This window comes from Apteryx mantelli, chromosome 1, assembly GCF_036417845.1.
Source record: "Apteryx mantelli isolate bAptMan1 chromosome 1, bAptMan1.hap1, whole genome shotgun sequence".
Lineage (NCBI taxonomy): Eukaryota > Metazoa > Chordata > Aves > Apterygiformes > Apterygidae > Apteryx > Apteryx mantelli.
The window spans coordinates 44,897,141-44,918,104 of record NC_089978.1 but is presented as its reverse complement, the minus strand read 5'-3'; the positions used below and the strand labels follow the sequence as shown (position 1 = coordinate 44,918,104).

The 20,964-nt window shown below is 32.6% G+C and overlaps 1 protein-coding gene across 1 annotated transcript in view; it reads left to right on the top strand.

Moving 5' to 3' along the window:
* Positions 1 to 20,964, top strand: part of KLHL1 (kelch like family member 1) — a 262,591-nt gene that overhangs the window by 1,029 nt on the left and 240,598 nt on the right. The gene's annotated exons all lie outside the window — the stretch shown is intronic.

The following is a 20,964-nucleotide window of genomic DNA, read 5'->3' as shown; positions in this document are numbered from 1 at the left end:
ATACGTCCTGAGGATGACAAACTCTTTGTTGGTCTAACTCTGCTTCCCCCTGTCTCACCACTGTTACGATAATTTTAATATTTCCCTTCTCATTTATTACTTTTCCCACAAAAAGTAAATATATAGTTTTATTTCTAAACAGAAAAGAAAGTCCTTCCATTCTTTTGCTATTATTTGTGGTCTTCAGATTGCAAGTAAGACACATAATATTAAATATTTTATTAGATAGAGACAGCACTGTGCATTTGCTAGGATTAATGTAGATGGACATACATGTACATGCACGTGTAACTTAAAATGTTAAGCATTTTCATAGAGACCTAAAACATATTTCATCTATTTAAAACTCTTAATTGCTTTATCAGTTAGTGTAGTTCATTTCAGAGTAGCTACATTAAACAAATGATGCACAACTGATGCACAGCTTAGAGTACTTTTTTAAAGGAACGGTCAGTGATGCTAAAGTTTTAGTGTGTGTTGGAGGTTATTATTCCAAACAATAACGTAGGTACGTAACATAGGAGTCAAGATATTAATATTATCTAAATACACTATAAAGATAGACAAAACAAAACTTTTACCTCTTCAAGGCTTCTGAAGTGAGCAGAAGAGGTTTAAAACTATGGTACAAATAAAATCTCGTATAGACTTCATATTGGGTGCACCATTGATCTTAGAATCTTCAGAGATCTGCATACTGACACAAGCTTACTGAATTTTAATGGAGCCACTTAATTTATCCATAGGAGATAAATTGCTACATTGGACTTGCTCATTACATATGTACTGTAGTGTACTTGGTTTTTTTAAATGTATTTATTCTGTGTTCTTCATTCATTACTACTGAAACAACTCATCTAATCAACAGTAGCTGTTACTGTCTTATGACTGCTAAAGTCATATGTTAAATTTGTTTAAATTTAAAATAAGGTAGGGAGATACTATTTTATTATTAATGACAATGTCTCTGTTTTAAATATGAAAATGCTAAGGTAGTTTTATAGTCCAAGTCCTTCCTTTCTCTTTTTCCTTCCAAGATATTTTAACTTAAATATGTCAATTTTGAATGCTACAGCATTCAATTGTTAGCTAAAGCTAAAGAGATGGTCAAGTATTGCACAAATTTCTGTGCTGGTACTTGGGTGTCCAGTATCAGATTTCAGAAAAGCTACGTGGTCCTACAGTCTTCTTATGCCCTGACGCCTTCTGTCTCCTTCCTTCTGTAGAAATTACTCTTTTTATAAAAGGTGCCAACTTGTTCACTTCATCATGACTGTAGGGTATATGATCTGCAATTCAGTCCCAAATGATAGGTACTACCAAATATGTAAACAGCCAAATATGTGGAACTTGGACAAAGCCTGTAGGCATACATCAGCATGTTTGGTACAGTGAGTATAGCATCATTAACTCCTGGCTACCCCTTTGCATTTTATGCTGTACATATTTTGAAACATGACATACAACTACTCTGATATATTGGAACTGTTTGGAAAACAGTGTTTTTGCTCTGTGAAAACAGTGATAAATCAACATTTGGATATGTTCCAACATAGAACGTATCCAAAATATTTCAAATTTTGTGAACAGGAGATCCCTGGACAGTAATATCCAGTAAGCTGGTGGGACAGTAACATGAGGAGGAGGTCAACAAGAGGTCGTGAAGGCTTTGGTTTTGTAAGGATTAATACATTTATTGTTATTTCTACTATTAATATTTTTTTACAGGTGTAAATGTCATTTTTATTTTTCTTTGGCTTCTGCTTGGGACGCTTGTATCTAGGAAAGAGTTTTTATTGATAGCTCCCAAGTGCTTGATACGAGAGTTCTGTACTGCATTCTTTTTTCCTCCCATATCATATACTCCTGTCTATTGTTACTTGTGGTTTTATGACCACTCTGTTTTCACATCTAAGTTAAGCACTTAGCTGTTTGATCTGGAATTCTTTAATAATCTGTGAGATATTATGGAATTCATTTAATGAAGGGTTGTAAGATAGAGAGCCTGGTTGGGTAATAAAAATTCCATTATTCTCTATTAATATGGTTTTGTATACTTCCAGATAATTCTACAGATACATAAGTACACATAAGTACACATAAGTAAGATTATATGGGCAGTCCCATTGGCATTAAGAAGACTGAAGGATTAGACTTTATGTATAATATAAAGCCCTGCCATAATTATTCTACATTCCATATTCTATTTGTAAAAAAATGTTTTGCAGTGAATAATTAGTGTTAAAATATTATTTGTTTTAAATTACTTGAAAGCTTGCATATCAAATTGTTTCAGAGCTTGCATGCCAAATTTTGAAATAACTGTAGTAGATATATAAACATAGATTCTATTTTGATCTTAATTATGTAAGAAAAAGCTCTTGGAAAAAAATCTATATAATGAATTTGCAATTAAGATGTATAAATCAACCAGGAAAAGCTTGGAAAATACCGGTGTTAAGATTTTCTATATAGCCATCAGCTCCTGTGAATTTATAATGGGGTTTTCTTTACACGATCATGTTAGCTTTTTCCATGGGACCCATTCATCAATGCACAAAACGGATGGTATTCATTAAATAAGCAGAGATTCAATATTTTCTTTCCTACTTGTTCAGTGCATGGTAATATGCTTTTCTTGCTGTACGCTATCCCAGCCTTTTCTGTGAAGACATAGTTACTCATGAGCCTGCAGGTCTGTTCATCACTGTGCTCAGAGAGTGTCGTACCTCACATCACTACACGTGAGTGCCTCATGAGCTATTCATGAATTTATTTTCACAACGACCATATTTTTTCAATGAAGGAGTAAATCATAGAGAGATAAAAGCAAAAAAAAAAAAGTTTCAAAGCACAGAGCATTTTTCTCCTAGTTCTGTCTATGTTCTCAGCTGCACCTGTAAATGATCAGTACTTCTGCAAACTTCTGCAGACTTCTCTGGCTGTGTGCAAGGGGAATGAGGAACACATGACTTGACATTTTGTTCAAGAGACAGTTTCAACAAGGATATGCTAGATATGTGTAAGCATAAAACAAGCACTGACAGTATGGAAGTCTTTCATAAAACGTATAAGTATTTGAAAATACGGCTTCTGAAAGAAGGTGGCAAACCCACCCATAATTATGTTCTATATATAGGTATATTATATATGTGTATACTATATAGCAGGAAGTGAAAGATCTGAGTTCTGTGCCCTGCTGACACAGAAGAGTTTCAAACTCATATCTTGCTTCCTTAGAAAAAAGGCATGAGGGAAGAACATTTTCTACTATTTCTATTTAATTTGTGTCACTGGGTAGTAAAAAATTCAATATTAATCGGGAGTCCAAAAAGTTAAAAAATGGGAACATAATTTTGTAATTTGAACATAACTGAGCAGTCAAAGAACTAGTTTACAAGTCTCTGCTTTCAAAATTATTTGTGTGTTTAAATTAAATAGTTATTTGATAGGAAACAATGATCAAAGTAGAGTCAGGAACACAAAATTGTATTTTGAGGCTATAAAATCAAGACTGTCTCTTTTGTATTTCTATCTTCTGACTCCACAAATCTTGCATTTCGATGCTTTTGTGTCTTATTCTCTCCCACTTCCAAGTCCTATTCCCCTTCTCTTAGCAACCTACCACATTGTAGTTAGCATGCTGTTGAAGATATTATGATTTTGAAACCTGTCAGAATGAGGAAGGATTTCAGTGCAGATCTCTAATTTCCCGAGAAAATATTCTGACAATTTTAGACAATGCAGATAACATCATCATTACAATTTACAGCTTAATTTCTTGATATACTGTATATGGTAGCTACTCTCAAGAGAGGGCTCTGGGCTCTGTTTTGTAAATAAGTGGAGTTTCCTGCTTGTAGTCCTCACTTGAGTACCTGAGCTTAGGAAAAAGGGGGGAATCAAGACACATTCCGATGTCTTTGTCTGTCCTATCAGCTCTCACACCTTTAAGTGGCTTCCTACTGAAGCGGCTATGGCCTTTCTGAGGTGCTATCTTCTTGGTATACCTAATTTAGGTATCAAAATATTAATTGTGGATTCTACTGTGACAGCCAAATCCTAAAAATAGATGCTGTAGATGTCAAACTTATAGCTGCCTATGTTTTCTTTTGACTTGCCTGTCTCCATATAGAATGCTGTGTTAGGAATATAATTTAACTTAGTGCTCATATATAGAATACAGAACACACAACTCTGCATTTCTATACTATACAATCATAATAGAAAAATTCAGTTGCCTTCAACATGGGACTGGTTTTCTAATAAATTATAAAACTTTTTTTTTTTTAACACAGTTATATAACTTTTATACTTTTGCACTTATACTTTTGACTTAGACAACAAAAGGGGCAGGGTTCATACACACCACAAACCCTTTTTTCTCCACAGTTCTGATTTATTCTCAGAGCATGTGTATTCTGTGCATAGGATGCTGAAGAATCTGGTTGTTAAAACAGTGCATAATCATATAACTGAAGACTCTATGGTATACACAGATGGGATTAAATTGTGGTTGCAAGGATAACAAGGATAATGTAGTTTTGGAATTTCCTAACTCTGAAGTCTTTGACTTTGCAACTTCAAGAATAGCTCTTATAACATGGCATTCAGTTTAAAAAAAAAAAAAAGGAAGGATACTGAAGTCCCATCATGTGCTGTCACAGATCTTAAATTTTTTGTCCACCAGTAGGGCTCAGGACTAAAACTTCTATATTCACTCCCCATCCCACTGTCACTTGAACTAATAAATTTGCTGATAGCAGAAATAAGTTGTTATTTTCTTTGTGGACAATTACAGTAGCGATTGCATACAATCTTTGCAAAAAATTTGGGGATCTGACAGCTGAAGAATAGCAGGTCTTCAGAATCTTCTACTGCATTTGAGATCCTTGTGGCAAGTGCAGGCTCATACACTTTCCTTCTCATTGCTCCCAAACTTCCTTCTTTTTGTTCCATCCTCTCTCAACTCTTTTTGTCCAAGTTGTGTCCTCTCCTTCTGGTCCTTATGGACCTTGTCCTAGCCTTGTTCTCCTTTGCACAGTCCTGTGCTATTCCTGACTGCCTTATTCAAATCCTGGTTCCTTACCCAGATAGTCCTATCTGATTTTCCTGGCTTCTCTTATGACCTGCCTCCTTGGTTTAATCACCAGGTTACTTACTCTGCCTCAGGACTGTTCATTCTTTCTTTTATCTTTTCCTAGATGCTTTCACAAATGAAGTCCATTTGTCCTCCAGTTCCTTAACAACTTGTCCTATCTCTTGTTCTTCTGTTTCTCTGCCATAATTTACTAATCTTCCAATTTCAACTTTCTTCCAGCTCCTTTGTCAGTTCTAACGGGATTCTAATAGGATTCCTGTTCCCATTCCCTTATTTCCTCTCAAACTCCCAGTTTTAGTATGTTCTTCTGATTTCCTGAGCTACCACCAAGTTGCGGTAACATTTGCTGTGTCTAATGGATTGGTAAGACACCTAAGTTTGAGTAATTCATTCTGTCGGTGAAAGTGATTGATCTTATCTCTTTCTTAGATGCCCATTTTAGAGTAAGGTGAATTGTCATCCAGACATACCTATTTAATTGAGTATAATAGTAGTTTAGAATGACTAATTCAGATTTAAATGTTCAATTTAAATGTTCAATGTTCAGTTAAATGTAAATGAACACCATCTGAAGTCTACCTTGCAAATTCAAACCATTCTAAAAGGATAGGGTTTAATTAAATAATAGTAGATTTTCATTGCATTAGTAAAGAACATATCCCTTGTCCTACCAAAATTAAGTGCCCTGATCTGAAACATGGGCCCAGTTTTTGTTGTTGTTGTTCCTGTACTTTAAACAGTGGGTAAAACAATATTTATTCCTCCAGACTTGTTTTCAGAAATGGTTGGACTGCTTTGCCAGAATACTTCCAAAAGATTCAGCATGAAGAAAGAATTTGGCATGGAAAATATTAGCTGCATAGAGAGTGGCAAAATCATTAAAATACCTCTGAAACTATGGTTGTCTTAGAGGAAATGTCAAACAACCTTAGAAAAGGGAATTCTATTAGGCCTTCCTATAGTAAAAGAGAAAGCATATACAGAGAAAATCAGCTATCACTGGAAAAGATCCTAAATAAATATGTTTACTTAATAGGCAAGCTTCTAGAAATACTGATGGTTTGGATATCTTTTTTCCTGATAAAAACATTTCTGTAATGATAATGATATGGAGATATATATGTGTTGATATGTGCACACATATATCCTTATCTGTATCACCTACATCTTTCTCTATATGTAGATATTATAATCTATACACATATATATAAGGCACATGTATATACATATTTTATATATATATGCATATACACACGCCTTTTTATCTTTAAATTCCTATACAGCTATTAATAAATTAATTATAGTTGGTTCCCTCATATTATTTTTGTGAGCAGCAAGTTCACCTACATAGTATACATGGAAAAAAAATAGAGCACGTGTTAAATTCATATGAATGGTGTTGCTACATATAGTTTAACATGTTCTTAGCAGGTGATCATTGCTTTCCAAACGCTGCTTGGATAAGTCCTTGTGATGCATATATATATTTTTTTTTACATGCTGTTGTACGGAGCTTCTTTCCTTTTATATCTGAAACTAATATTTCTTCATTGAGAACTACTGCCTAAAAATTTTGCAATGGCATTTGGACATAATTTCCTAGTAGACAGAGCTCCCCATGTTGCTTGAACACGTTTCTAGAATGCAGGTTTGATCACATAAAATAAACTATTTGCACTAAGAAAATAGCAACATGCATGCCCCAAAAAGGCTCATAAAAAATCTCTCCTGCAAAAATTTGCAAAACTCTGCAGCTTTCACAGAAAGTTAAGTAATTGTATAGTCATCCCTAGTAAAACTGACCAAACTTTATTTTTTAAATATAAAATTTTACCAAAAATATAATTTCAGCAGTGGCTAAAATTTCTGATTAAAAAAAATAATAATAATCCAACAGCAATTTAAACCAAAGCATACATCCAAATTATTAAAATATTTTGATTTTCACAGCAAAGTATTTCCTTAAAATTATAATGTTGTTTAGATTTTATATTAATCTTTTCAGTATTTTATTTAAAAATCATTCTAGTATGTTAATTTTAACTTTAATAACATTATTTCATTTACATTTTTTAAATATTCTTTAAAGGATTACAAAATATGAAATGAAACAAAACATTTCATTTCAGAACAAACAAAAATATATGTCTCTCCAAAAATCATGTTAAGTTTTATCTGAAAAATTAAATACACATTTTCACTTTAGTCAGGATGTTTTTCTGTGTGGTTTTCATTCATTTCATCAACTAGAAGAAATATTATATTTTCTGTAATGTATATGACTATAATTCCATATCACCTATTTCAGGTTAAGGATTTCCCGACTTAGCTCTTGAGTACTTCTAATGGGAATGGCAAGGATTACTCTAAGTTTAGACCAGCATTAGAGTTATATAGTCCTAAAGATGCATATTCTGAACCTCATAGTTCATTGTCATGCTTAGTATAGTTTTCTAAACCACAGTTCTAGCCTTACCTCCTATTTCTTCACTCTCCAGTCCCATACTGCATATCTCTCATACTGACTGTGTCACATATACCTTTTCTACTAGTTAGAATTCAGGATCTGTCCTTTCACTTACCTGGGCATATCTAATCTCTCTATTTCCATTCTATCTACTTTATCTGGAATTTAATCTGTCCTGCTTGACCCAACTGGGTTGGTATGTCTGGAGGCTTTAGAGTAGAATATTTGTGATAAGCCCTAGGAATAACTCCTGGTTGCTTCATGTTCAGGCTTTTGCAGAAATCAGAAGACACCATAGCCTCTTACTAGTGTCTGCACAAAAGCTGCTGTTACCTGAGACCAGTTACATCAATTTGTGGGAGCTCATATTAAAGCTATTTGGTATAAGAAACAGAATTTCCTGACTTCAGTTAGTGAAACAAAACAGAAGATAAAGGCTGAGCACCAGTATTTTAGTTCTCAGAAACAACTCAGCAAGTACTTGTAGAGAGAAATAGGACTCTGCTACAATAGTAGTATGTATTCCACAGTTTGCAATCATCTGCTTCAGTTTGTTCTGACTATTACAACTGAATATTACAAAGTAGACATTTAGAATTAGATTTGGTTGAAAATAAGAGATTTTGGCTTTTGTTCTTTGGCATTTTTTCAACATTTGCCTTTATTTCCAAGTGATTTTGAAAGACTGAAATGTCTTTTTCAAAAGACTTTTAAAAATTCTTGAATTTAAACAAAACGTCTTTACCACACTGAATTGATTGTCTGAATTTAAGGCAAATGCACTTACTTTCTTGTTCTGTAATAGTGGCTGGGTTCACTGTGTGGAATGCATCACCCATCATTCATTCTTTTTGAAATTTGCATCCATCAAGTGTTCTCTTTCACTTTGCCTTATCAACTCTAAAAAACTCAGCCTTTTAAAATACTTGGATTTGCCTGTCATCTGTTTTCATCCGCCCTCTCACTCTAACCTTATGGGAAAAGCAGCATTACCTTGACCCTACAGTTTTGCTGTTATCACAGTGTAGCTTTGTGCAAAGCTCAAAGAGGAGCCCCCAAAACAATCAGACAAAAACATGCATAAAAGATCCTTTGAGCTGAACAGGTATAATCAAACAGCTATGTTCTGTTTGCTGAATATGGTCCTGGGATTAGATCCTGTTTTGGTTCTTAATTTTTTAAAGTGACTCTTCAACTTTGTAAATGATTCATATCTATAAATAGGGTGTAGGAATACATAAAGAAAATACAGGATACATACATAATGCATATGTTGTTGTGCTGCGTGTTTTTGTTGAAGCTGTCTCCTGCAAGAATGTCTTGCAGTTTAGTGATGAAGACATTCACTAAGGGCATAAAAGTTGTTGATGTAACCCAGCCAGCACAGAACAGACATGGAAATGTTGTCTTATGTTTCTTGGGCAAGTTCCCTAAGAATGGGGAAAATACACAAAAGAACAGTGCATCTGTATTTCCAAGAATGCGTGACAATTTAAGTAACTTTCTGGTTGCCAGTGGAGTATGTTCATTTTGAGTTTTTAGGCAGGTTAGGTGGTAGTCTGAGTAACTAATTGAGGCCCTCGGACTCTGATTTAATTCATCTGATTCGACACCTGTCGAACTTGGTATTTCCCTTCTTATAATTGGCATCTGGATTAATATATATCCACTCATTATTCATCTCCACATGTACCATTACATTTTTATGCATGCAACTGAGTTATGATCATCTGTGAAAGTCTGAAAGGTTCATTTTACGAAACAAATTGTAACAGAATTTTACAGTACTATCAATCATACTAAGTGGGCACCTTCCATGTTTAATGTTTGATGGCTCTATCTACTATGGTTGTTTTTTTGTTTGACAGTTGTTTTGTCTTATTTTTCATTATTGATTTATTCATAATGACAGTCTAATATTTAACTTAATTATCTGAAGTTTAGAACAAAAAAAAACCAAAGGAAATTAAAAAAAAGTAGTGATAGCAAGAAAAACTTCAAAATATACAGTATTTGAAAGAGAGGAGAGGGAAGGAGAAGGAGAGAGAGAAGTAAGGAAGGAAAAAGAAATAAACAACTATATTTTCAGTTAATGGGAAATTTTTTTGAAATCTTTTTAGTATTCTTTTGACAGACATTAAGACTTTGAACTACTGCAACATTTCAGAAGGCTAACAGAAAAAGTTGCAAGACAATTGATTGTTAATCAACAATGCTTTCACCAACATACTTGATTGTAATTAAGCCTACTGAAATGAGTTATATATATCTTGACTTGTGTTATTTTAATTTCAAAGATTAAAGAACTGAATTTAAAAATACAATAGTCTTTGAGAAGACTGAAATTTAGAGGAAAGTGAGTGCTTCTGTACACCGTTCATCTGCAGTAGAAATGGAATTTATCAAAATGGCTATAAAATGAATGGAAGTGGAAACCCTTGTTCACTTGAAAAGAATAGAAACTGTAGTTCAGTGACAGAATAGAAGGATGTATCTTCAGATCTTCAGATGTTTCTTTTGGGATCAATACTTTAATTATATTAACTAATGACTAAATGATGAGATAAAGAATATACTTAAAAGTAAACATGAAAGAAGTCTTAGAGGGTTTATTACTAAGTTACAGGATGGAATCAGAATGCAAAATCCTGAAAAACTGGAGACATCTTCTGAAAAACTGAATATGGAATAGCACAACTTATTATTCTGTCACAGGAATAATCAGCATAAATACCTTATGGGAACAAATGTCTAGATAGCAGTTCTGCAGAAGATTTGCAGCTAGTGATGTGCACGTTAAATACAAGTAAATATGAATGCCATGCTGCTGCTAAAAAAGTAATCATAAGAATATATAAACAGATACACAGCCTGCAAAACAAGTTAATAATCCTTTTTCTCCATTCAGTTTTTCTAGCGCCTCAACTCTGCTTTCTCAATTACTATCCAGAATGGTCAAGAAAGATATGGATTGTTTGGAGAAATTCCAGGTAAAAATCATCAGAATTTTAAGAAATATGACCTACCAAAAAAGGTTACCATAGGAAAGGAAAATTTTTGATGAGATATGATAACAGTAGTCATCTGCTGTTCCTGATAAAGGAATATTGGAAAAGACCTACAGACTTTAAATCACACATTAGACAATCTGTAGGAAACTGATTGTTTTAGAATGGATAGTGAAGCACTGGAACAGCTTTCCTGGGAATCCTGTGGACTATTTAATATTAGAGATTAGAAGACTAGGTTAGACAAACATCTGCCAAGCATGACATGTTGAAGCATGACAGCTCCTTTGCCTAAAGCGGGTAGTGTATTAAATAATCTCTCACAAACTATTAGGCTATATCTTTCTATGGAAAGGTTGGCTACAAATGCTGATAAACATTTAAACAGTTAAAAAACCCCACACATTTCATATGAGGATTAAAAATTTATTATTATCATACTATATTTGAAATTATTCTTTATATACATCTCTTTTATAGTTTAAGTACATCCTTTCTTTACTTTTTTTTTGCTCTTCATTTGATTTGCCCCTTTTGTACAAGAGTACTTTGGTGTGCCAAATCAGAATCTCGTGCCGAAATCTGCCCTCATCATGTTAGCCATTTAATATACTCATATATTCATATCTTGAAAAAGCTTACAGTTTAAAGACATTATATTAACTGGAAGTGAATGCCAGTACTATTATCTATTTTTAAGATGGAAAAGTGAAGCAAAAATAATCACTAAATTACATGGGGAGTCTGTTATAAACTGGAACTAGCTGTTTTGAGTCTGATTCCTTGCACTCAAGAACCTGTATCTTTCTCAAATAAATATTGTAGTAAAATAAATTCATCCACAAAATTCACAAAGTGAAGTTAAAGTGTATAGTCAAAACTTGTACGTTTAATTCCTCATACTCTAAAATTTGTATTATGCAAAATTTATTGTGTCCCTTTTTGTGCATCATCCTGATTGAAATTCCCCCAATGAGCCAATTCAGTATCATCATATATCTCATTATATCTGCTTAAAAATACCGTGAAAAGTGTCATTAAGCTTTTTTTTTCCTAGTAACAAATAATAAATTAGATACAAAATAAGAACTTAATATAGGAAATAATAGCAACAACTATTCTCCAGTACTATCTTGTCTCACCACCATCTAAGCTGTTTGGTTGATTTCTCTGCAGGTGACAGTGGTTTCAAAAAAGGCTTCAAGCATTGCTAAACCCCACAGTTGAAATCAGATCTTTTTATGTGCTAGCCTCTTAATACTCTCATGCTACAGTGCACAACTTTGAGAGGGTAACTTGTGGAATCAAAGATGGTTGTCTGAGCAAGGAGATTGCTGTCTGAGGTGTCCTGTTTCCATTGCAGTGGTGGATGGGAATTATGTAGGTTGGGAATTATGTAGCGAAAAAGGGAGTAATTAGAAAAGGAAGGAATTTATGTTGTCATATGAACTATCTTGTAAATGACTGCATATGTTTCCTTCTGAATTTCAATGATTAGGAACTGTTACAGACATTTCTTCAGTCTTTTGTCTGGTATTGAAATTAATTCCCCTATGTATGACACAAGGACGTTTTGAAAAGATCATCCAAAAAGTTCAAGATACAGAATTAATTAAAAACTAATAAGATTATTTAATTTTGAGAATGAATCTTGGGAAGATCTCAGTTTTCTGTAGAGTAATTGTTATTACAACAGAGCGAGTGTCTAGGCATATGTTATTTTGCTAGGTGAAGTCAAATAACTTTACTCTTTAGGGGCTTGTTTTCTCCCTTGCCTATTTGAGTAGTCTAAACAGAACCTTCTATGATTACTGCATTGTAAGAAAGACTCAAAGACATTTCAGGATTTTTGTTTTGTTTTGTTTCACTTTTGATGTTAACATATGAAAATGGCAGTTGAAAAAAATCACAACAGATGGTTTGTGCATTCTGTTACAAGAAGGTGATAGGTGCTCTGTCTATCAGTATGCACATGACATTCAATCTGCTAAAAGTCTGGAAGAAAAGTATCATTGTGGCCTAAAATAAGAAGCAAAATGTCATTATGTCTGCTTTTTCATGCTAGAAGGTGAAGAATATACATATTTCTATATATGTACATGTGTGTGTTTCTATATATGTAAATGAAGATAGATGTGCATATATGTATGTATGTATATGCCCATACCCACATAAATATATGCACACACATGCGCATATATAGAAGCTCATACAAACATGTGTTTGCATGCCTGGAAGATGCATGTGTGTGTGTCTGTTTCTTAAGTATTAAGACAAGAAAGGTTATGTCACTTAGTATAAAACTAAGTTGCTTCCCTTAAAGAAAGGGGAAAAGAAAATACCTTGTCTGTATCAACAATATCATACTAATAGTTATAGTAACAGTAGCTGTAAATATGGCAAAATAAGGTTGAGGTTATGTAAGGTTGCATGCTCAAGACTTCAGGTGAAGAAATTCTATAGTTAAGATTCTAAACAAACATTGATTGAATTATTGCCATTTATTGAATTATTGCCATTTTTCTGCAATCATATTATCTTATGCCATCTTTTGAGCTATACCGATTAATGTCATAGAATGCCAGTATGTATGATAATGACATGCTTTTATTTATATGTGAAGATGCTTCTTATAACAGCTCAGTACATATTTGTAAAGATACATGTGACCATGTTTTTTAACCTCGTTGCCTAAAGTTATGTTTCTAAGTCCATATACAAGTATCCCAGTAAAAAGCCATAAAGCTTTCAGATTTCGTCACTGGCAGTTTTTCAGAACTGTTTTACCAACAAACAATAATCATAAGGATAAGATACGTTTAAAGTGAAATGGCATCTTTGAAAATCAGGATACCTTTATTTAAGCAGGTAAAATGTGGCTGTAGGAATCTGCTTTAAGGAAAACACAGTGGTCCAAGTGTTTTAGGCAAGTTTTTTGTTTCTAAGTTTTTTTTTTCTTTAATAGTGCTTGTTAAATACTGTTTCAAATCAGTAACACAACATTTTTTTTTATAATTAATTGAAAGAGGCAATTACTACAAACCTAACTTAATAGTACACACAACTGGAGTAGAAGCTTTCCTGATTTTTGTAGATTTTGTAAATTTGAAGGACCAAAGAATGACAGTCATCACCCAATCTGATGTTTTATAACTGAGGCCCTAGAGCTCTCAGCAATAATTCTTGTTTAAACTGGACCAGATCATTTAGAAAAAAATGAATCTTGATTTCAACGTTGTCAATAATGAAAAACTTGTTTCAAAACATTTTTAATTACAATTCCTTTTAAAATTATGTCTTATTTCTTGTTTAAACTTGACTAGCTTTACATATTAGGTTCTGTCCTTTGTCAGGATTTTGTTCCCATGTAGGTATCAATAAACTTCATTCCTTTTATCTTTAATTTTACTTGAGTAAACTAACAAGATCAGTTTCCTTTTTGCCATAAGATATGGATTACAGTTCTGAAATAATTCTCTTGATTCTTCTCTGAATCCTCTTCAGTTTATTCACATTTTGTCTTAATATTCAAACATAGAGCTGGGAAACCAGGAACAGTATTAGTTTCAGAAGTAATGCTACCTCTATTCAATATCATATTCTTTTGCTATATATCCAAAACATTGCTCTTTGGGCCACAAAACTATAATAAAAAAAGTGTTCAACAAATTTCTATGTCTTTTGGGAGTAGTTCTTTCCTAGAATAGAATCCTTCAATTCTGTACTATGGTTGTCTTTTTTTCTTGACTATATCTCTGCACATTTGATCATAGTGAAATGCCAAACATATAGTTCCAAGTTTACTAACTGATTCAAATTTCTTTTCATTTTTGACATATTTTCTTCATTACTTACAGCTGCCCCAGTTTTTACTAAAAAAAAATACAAATAATGATATTGCCTTTTTGTATATTTGTAAAAATATTACATAGGAGGAGACCTTGGAGAAGCTCAGAAGAAATACATTTCTCTTTTACATGCAAGTGAAACTTAGTTTGTTTAAGATTTGGTCCCATTTTCACATAACGTACAACTTTTCTGTCAGAGACTGAATTTCAGCATCCTTTCAGTGTAAGCAGCAGTTCTGATGACTCCTTTTAAACCTTTGCAGATGTTTCTCTCTTCAGGAACATCATCCTTTACAGTGCACAGAACACTATCTAAAAACTGAGATTAAAAAATCAATCAAACACAAACCTCATGTCATGTACAATATATAAGTTTCAGAATGTCAAAACTCAGTCTAAAGAAGATCTAATCTAAAGCAGATAACAGTGATCTCTAAAAAATGGTTATTCCTAAGGACTATTTTTGTAAGTAATACTGCATGGCTTGTCTTTGCTGGGCAAATTTTCAGAAAAGCTTGTAAGGTTAGGAGCCTTTTTGCATGTTTAATTAGAAAATTAAATATTTTCATGCTTTTGATTCATTCTCAAAAATAACAGTGCCATTTTTATTCCTCTGTACAATTCTTCTTCTTTTTATAAAGAAATATGTATATTTTTTAAATGTTTGGACAGAGCTGGAAGTCTGGAAAACTTCCACACTAAAACGTGTACATTTCAGAATAGTACTGGGAATTGAAAGCATTGGAAAACCCATACACAATGTCAATGTCTGTTGTCACTGCATTATAAAAAACAAAGCCAAAACTTATATTTGAATAGAAATCTGCTGGAAGAGGTTCAGAAATAAATCTTTGACAATTTAAATATATACCTAATTGTTCTTTTAACTGTTTTAAATATGTTTAAAATTTTTATTACGGCCAAACATATGTTATTGAGTTTAAAAGCATATGTTCTGTCAAAATTAATAACTGTTAATGTTCACATCGTAATGAATAATAATAGAATTTATGAAATTTATAAACTGATTTTTTTTCAGTCCCTGATTTGCTTTATTTTTCAAATTACCTTTCATGCTAATTTGGGTAACAGTGTCTGATTTTTAAGCATGACTTTTAGGTAAATCCTTGTTATAATAGTTCCTTTAGGCTTATTAGAGAATGAATGGAGATCAAAATATGTTGAAAGGAAAAAAATGTATTCCCCATAGTTGCAATGTGATCACTCTATTATAAGGCAGTTCACTGTGGCAGGGTTATTCTGAAAAGATTTGATGTGTCCTTTCTCAGCACAAACCAGAGGTGATCTTTAATTTTCCATCAAAACATTTTTGTTAGAAAATAATATTTTATGAAAAAATTAATGGGAACTGGTGATTTCAGTGAATGACTTATTGATTTAATTGATTGATTTAATAGTTAACAAGATTTTCAAAATGATTGAAGCGTCCTGTGTGACATACAAACAAAAAAGTTACTTTCTTATTACAAAAATATTTTAGCTTCAAAAATCATAATTGAATATAGTAATTGAAATGACTAACGAGAGTTATAAAAACTAATGTTAAATTATTTAAATGAATGCATTGACTTGAGCTGATAGAAGTTCTTATTTCCTAATTTTTGAATTTGGTCCACGAAAACTGTCAAAGTTCTGACTTTTTCATTTTAGGTGGGAAAAATACCTCAAAATCCCATCAGATGGTTGAAGAGATGGTGACAAATTTAGTGGAATGAAAGCACATGTACCAGAAGGAAAATACATTTTGTTACTACTTCTGAGATCAGAGTTACTATTTTTTTAATTTTGTCACTACTTGATATTTTTAAAATGTGTATATTTTTGTTGGTACAAAGTCTTTCTTAGCTATAATTATCTCATTTCAGTAACCATTTATTTTTTAAAGAGTCCTACATTTGCACATACTTAGTATACCTTTGACAATAGCCAAAGATTTAAATAAGAATAATCAGGTTTAGATGGATAAACTTTACAGTATTTCTTGCCCTTTAACAAATATACTTAATTACTTTTAAATTAAAGTTTATAGTTTATTGTCAGCTAATATTTCAACCTTATTATCCATTACTACTGATAAGTACTTCTTAATAAGGTGTAGTGTCAATGGGAATTGAGCCATAGTAGTCTTATATCAGAAATACCATTACAGTGAAAAGCTTGATAGGAACAAGAAAGCATTATTATTCTTCTGCTAAGCCTTTAGTCACATGGTATGTATTGCCCCTGCTGTTTGACCTTTTTAAATGGCATTTCTTTTTGAATCTCTACATTGAATTAGAAATTCATTTAGCCAGACATTATAAGAATAGTTTCTGAGAAGAAGAGGGCAATTCTTACGTATTATATTATAATTGGAAAATTTAGTGCATATGACATGCAAGCAAGAGGATCAGTTTTAGTAACCTTCTTCGTACTGCAAGCACTTTTCTTAGTATTATTATTTCATATCGAATTTGGATTATCAGATTCAAACAATTTAACAACTTTGCCAAATTTTCTTTGCTAAAACTGTAGGAAGTTAGCATTTAGGAAACTATTTTAAACATCTTCTTACAAAGACATATTAGTTTACTAATAGGGATTTTTCCAATTTACTTTTACTTACCTAAAAGATGTCTAGTTCAGGACCCATCTCGCCAACCTAATGTAGTGAACAGGTATATATAGTTTAAGAGATTTTCCTGGCAAAAATAATCTGACATATGTTACACAGAAAAAGGTCTTTCTGTCTTTGTGTTGAATGAAAGTGCATTAGTTAAAGAAGTGAAAGGAGGAAATACATGAATGTACAGTGTGAAGACAGCTTAAAATGGTTATGCAAGTTCCAGAGGGTCTGACATTCAACAGGATGAACCTGGATTGCTAACACTCAACCAGTATTACTGTTACATGCTACAGAAGCACCACAGAACCAAAAGTGACAAGATACCTTTATGAAATAAAAGTATACAAGCGTGGTATTTTAACCAGTGAACATTTGTGTGTACATGTTTTCATTTTGATTTCCCATCAAACCAGATTTTATACCATCTCAGTGTAACTTTGTGTGTCCTACTTCTTGCATCCCTACCTTTTCTGAATACTGCATTTCAGCCAAATTTGATGTACAGGGTTGTGCCCCACGTAATTACGTTTCTCAAAGTTTTGTTTGATACTCTAATATTTGAACAGGGCAGCCCATATACCACCACCAAAGCACTCTGTGAAAGTATAGTATACATCGATGAAGAGATAATAGAAAATCTTGTTATAATTCAACCAAGAGAAAAAAGATATATAAGAAACCAAGCCTTATTAGTTCTGGTGCTCACAAAATTACTTGTTTAATTTAATTGCAGTGTGACTTTTCTTGTGTATAGAATAGCTGTAACTTTTAATTAGAATATTAACAACCAAGTCTTGGTTAAAAACAAATCTCCCTTAATGCCCTGGTGATTGTTAGGACTCTTGGATCTTTTAATTCAAAATTGACTATAAATCATTGTAGTGAATTTTTAATAGAAAAAAATAACATTGAGCAAGCATAAAACAAGACAGACTGAAAAATAGCTGTAAGGAGAATGTGAACTGTTACTGTCCTCATGGTGGTTTGATCTAATTCATTTTTCTTTACAGCTACATCAGTCTAGGAGCATGTGCAGGGACAGTTATTGTATCTCAGCTGAGAAACAGTAATATCTTAAGATAGGCCAACTTGTTTACTTGCTACCATTAGTCCATAGTCCAGAAATTTAGAAGTTAAGAGTTACACTTTTTTTTTCAATAAAATAGAAGACTAAAAGATTTTAGTTGTATTGTATTGTCCAATATTCTTGATTTTCATCTTGATTTTGCATCTGGATTAGCATCCATGGACAACCGGTGTTCTCAGGTGACTGAAAGGAGTTGTTGGGCTTGAAAAGGACAGATCATTCACTGCACATGCTCTGAAGGGTTCCACATTAGCAGTTAGGAAAAAGGCATTTGGGGGGTTCTCAAATTACAAGTAGCAACACAGGGAAGCAGGTTCACCATGCACTGTAGAAGATCTCAATTCATTTTAGACATTTACATTTAGATGACTTATTTGGGTTTGTTTTCCTTGGCTCTCGTTACAGCCAATGGAGACAAATTTGCACTTCTAAGCCATGATTCAGCTGACAACTCTCAGATGTCTGTAATGAAATGGAATTAATCATGCTTCAGAAGTGCCTGGATGTCTACAGTAGCCCATCCAAAGTTTCCATGAAGTGTCTCTGTGTAGAATAACATAGAATAGACTGGAGCAAAGCAGAATCAGAATTTTACCATTCTAATGTGCTTTTATTACTGAGAAGGCAGACTTATGCCGATCAAATTAACCCAAAATAGTAAGAAGAATGAATTAAAAGAGAATAAACATTTTAACAGTAGAAATAAAGAATTATTTTTATCTATTTTCTGACATATATAGACACAGTTACCTGAAATTACAGTGACTGAAAAAAAAGACAACATTGGGATAGAAGTATAACTTCATTTGCCAAAACCTTTAGAATTGCACAGTACAAATCTTAATAATGAAAAATTTCTAAACTATAAAAATTGCTAATCAAAATAGAAAATTCAGAAAGTAGATGCAAATTTTAAAGCTACTCTTGCAATCAAGAGTGATATTTGCAATGCAATAAGCATTTATTTACCTGTTGAGAATGTAAAAGGTATATATATTTTTTTACTTTTTAACATCTCTGAAACTTTTATGTTCAGCTATTTGTTTCATTTTTAAAAGTGCTTAACAGCTGCATATGACATTAATTTTATCTAGAGATACTGTTGATGAACATTTCTGAATTCAAACAATATTCATGCATAATTGGAGACTCAGTCTTAGAGAGACGCACAGATATTGACATGTCTGCTACTAATTGTGAAAAAATATATATTTGACCTCTAGTAACTGGTAGTACCTGTTCAAATTTTGGTATTGGTCAAGAGGATCTAATTGAAAAATTTGAAAGAGAGTTTGTAACATTTTCATTTCATTAGCACTCAAAGGTTATTTTCCTTTGTTTTTTTCCTGTCAAGTATTTACAAAAAATAATTAGTGTGAGAGAAAAAAAATCAGAAAACCTTTTCTGTAAAGTGGTAATGTAGTAAAATGTGCATTTCTTTTTTGGTAGATATTGTTGCTCTTTTTTAAACAGAACTTATCAACAACTCAACTCTTGTCTTAATATTTTATAACCTTAAACCTTATGAAAGTTTAACTCTAATATAAAAGTTTAATACATCAGCAGAAGCTAGTTGCTGAATAAGAATATTTTGAAAGAATTTCTTGAGCACAAAGAAGAAAGCACTGAAGTCATTTGTGAATATTTCATGTTACAAGAACCAGCTTCAATGTCAACCTTCATTTTTTTGACAAAAAGACCATCAAAAGGTTAGTCATAACCTCTGGAAAAGGTTACTTTACTAATGCCAAACATAGAAGTATATGAAATGCTTGCAAGCCTTTGTATTTTTAATATGCATGTTTCTAAAGTCAATTAAAAACGTCATCACCTAGGGATAAGTGCATTTTGAAATAGGCTTTGGTAAAAGCCTTTACCTTCCCCAAAGTATTTTGAAAGAAAATGAGTGAGGAAGAAATGGTTAACATGTATTCCAGGTTGAAGTCTTTGTAAGCCCCATTTTAATGTGGGAATTAAATGGCATCAGTTGAACTAGTTTTCAGTTAATTCCAAATGGAAAAAAAAAAGGAATAAACACAAACTTTTATATCTTAAAAGTTTCTTATTTTTGTGGGATTTTTTGAACTTTTGCTTGTGTGGGTTTTTTTTTTTTTTTAAGAAATAAAAGTTTCTTTTTGTTCTTCTTTTTGTTTTTTTTACACCTTAAGAGTCCATAAAGAGTCAACCCTGAGACCAAGAGTGTTTTAGACACAGTTAGATGGGGTCATGGACTTATGTCAAGTTCTGTCAGCCACAAGAAGGCTGCCTGTTTGGAAGGCCTATATTAATAAAATCTTCCTTAACTATTATGGTTGATGGATAGCCAATATTTTTGTCTCTAATCCTCAGCTCAGAAATAGCTTCATGGACTGAAAAGAAAGAAAATTTATTTCTATCTGTCTTGTCTTTGATTCCTAGCCTTGCCCCAAATTCACCATCCCTGCCATTGAAAATATTTTCATATGTGTTAAATATTTTATTACTAATTCTAAACAAAATGTAAGTTGCCAAAATACGCTTTCACCTTGAATGATTACACATTTTTATCATTTACTCTCTATACAATTGCTAAAACTATTACTATGATAAGGAGAGGTAATTGTTATATAAAGTTTCAGCTGTATTCAAAATCAGGCTTGGTATTAAGAATTTGAACTTTCACAAAGACAACAGGGAGAAATGTGTATACTTATATTGTTTCAGATATTATGTCTCTTAGAGATTTTTGAGACCTTTGAGGCATGAAGGTGGAGTGTATTGTACTGAGGGACTTTACTAGATATCACCAGTCCAACCTGGATAGTGTGAATTGTTTCAAGTGATGATT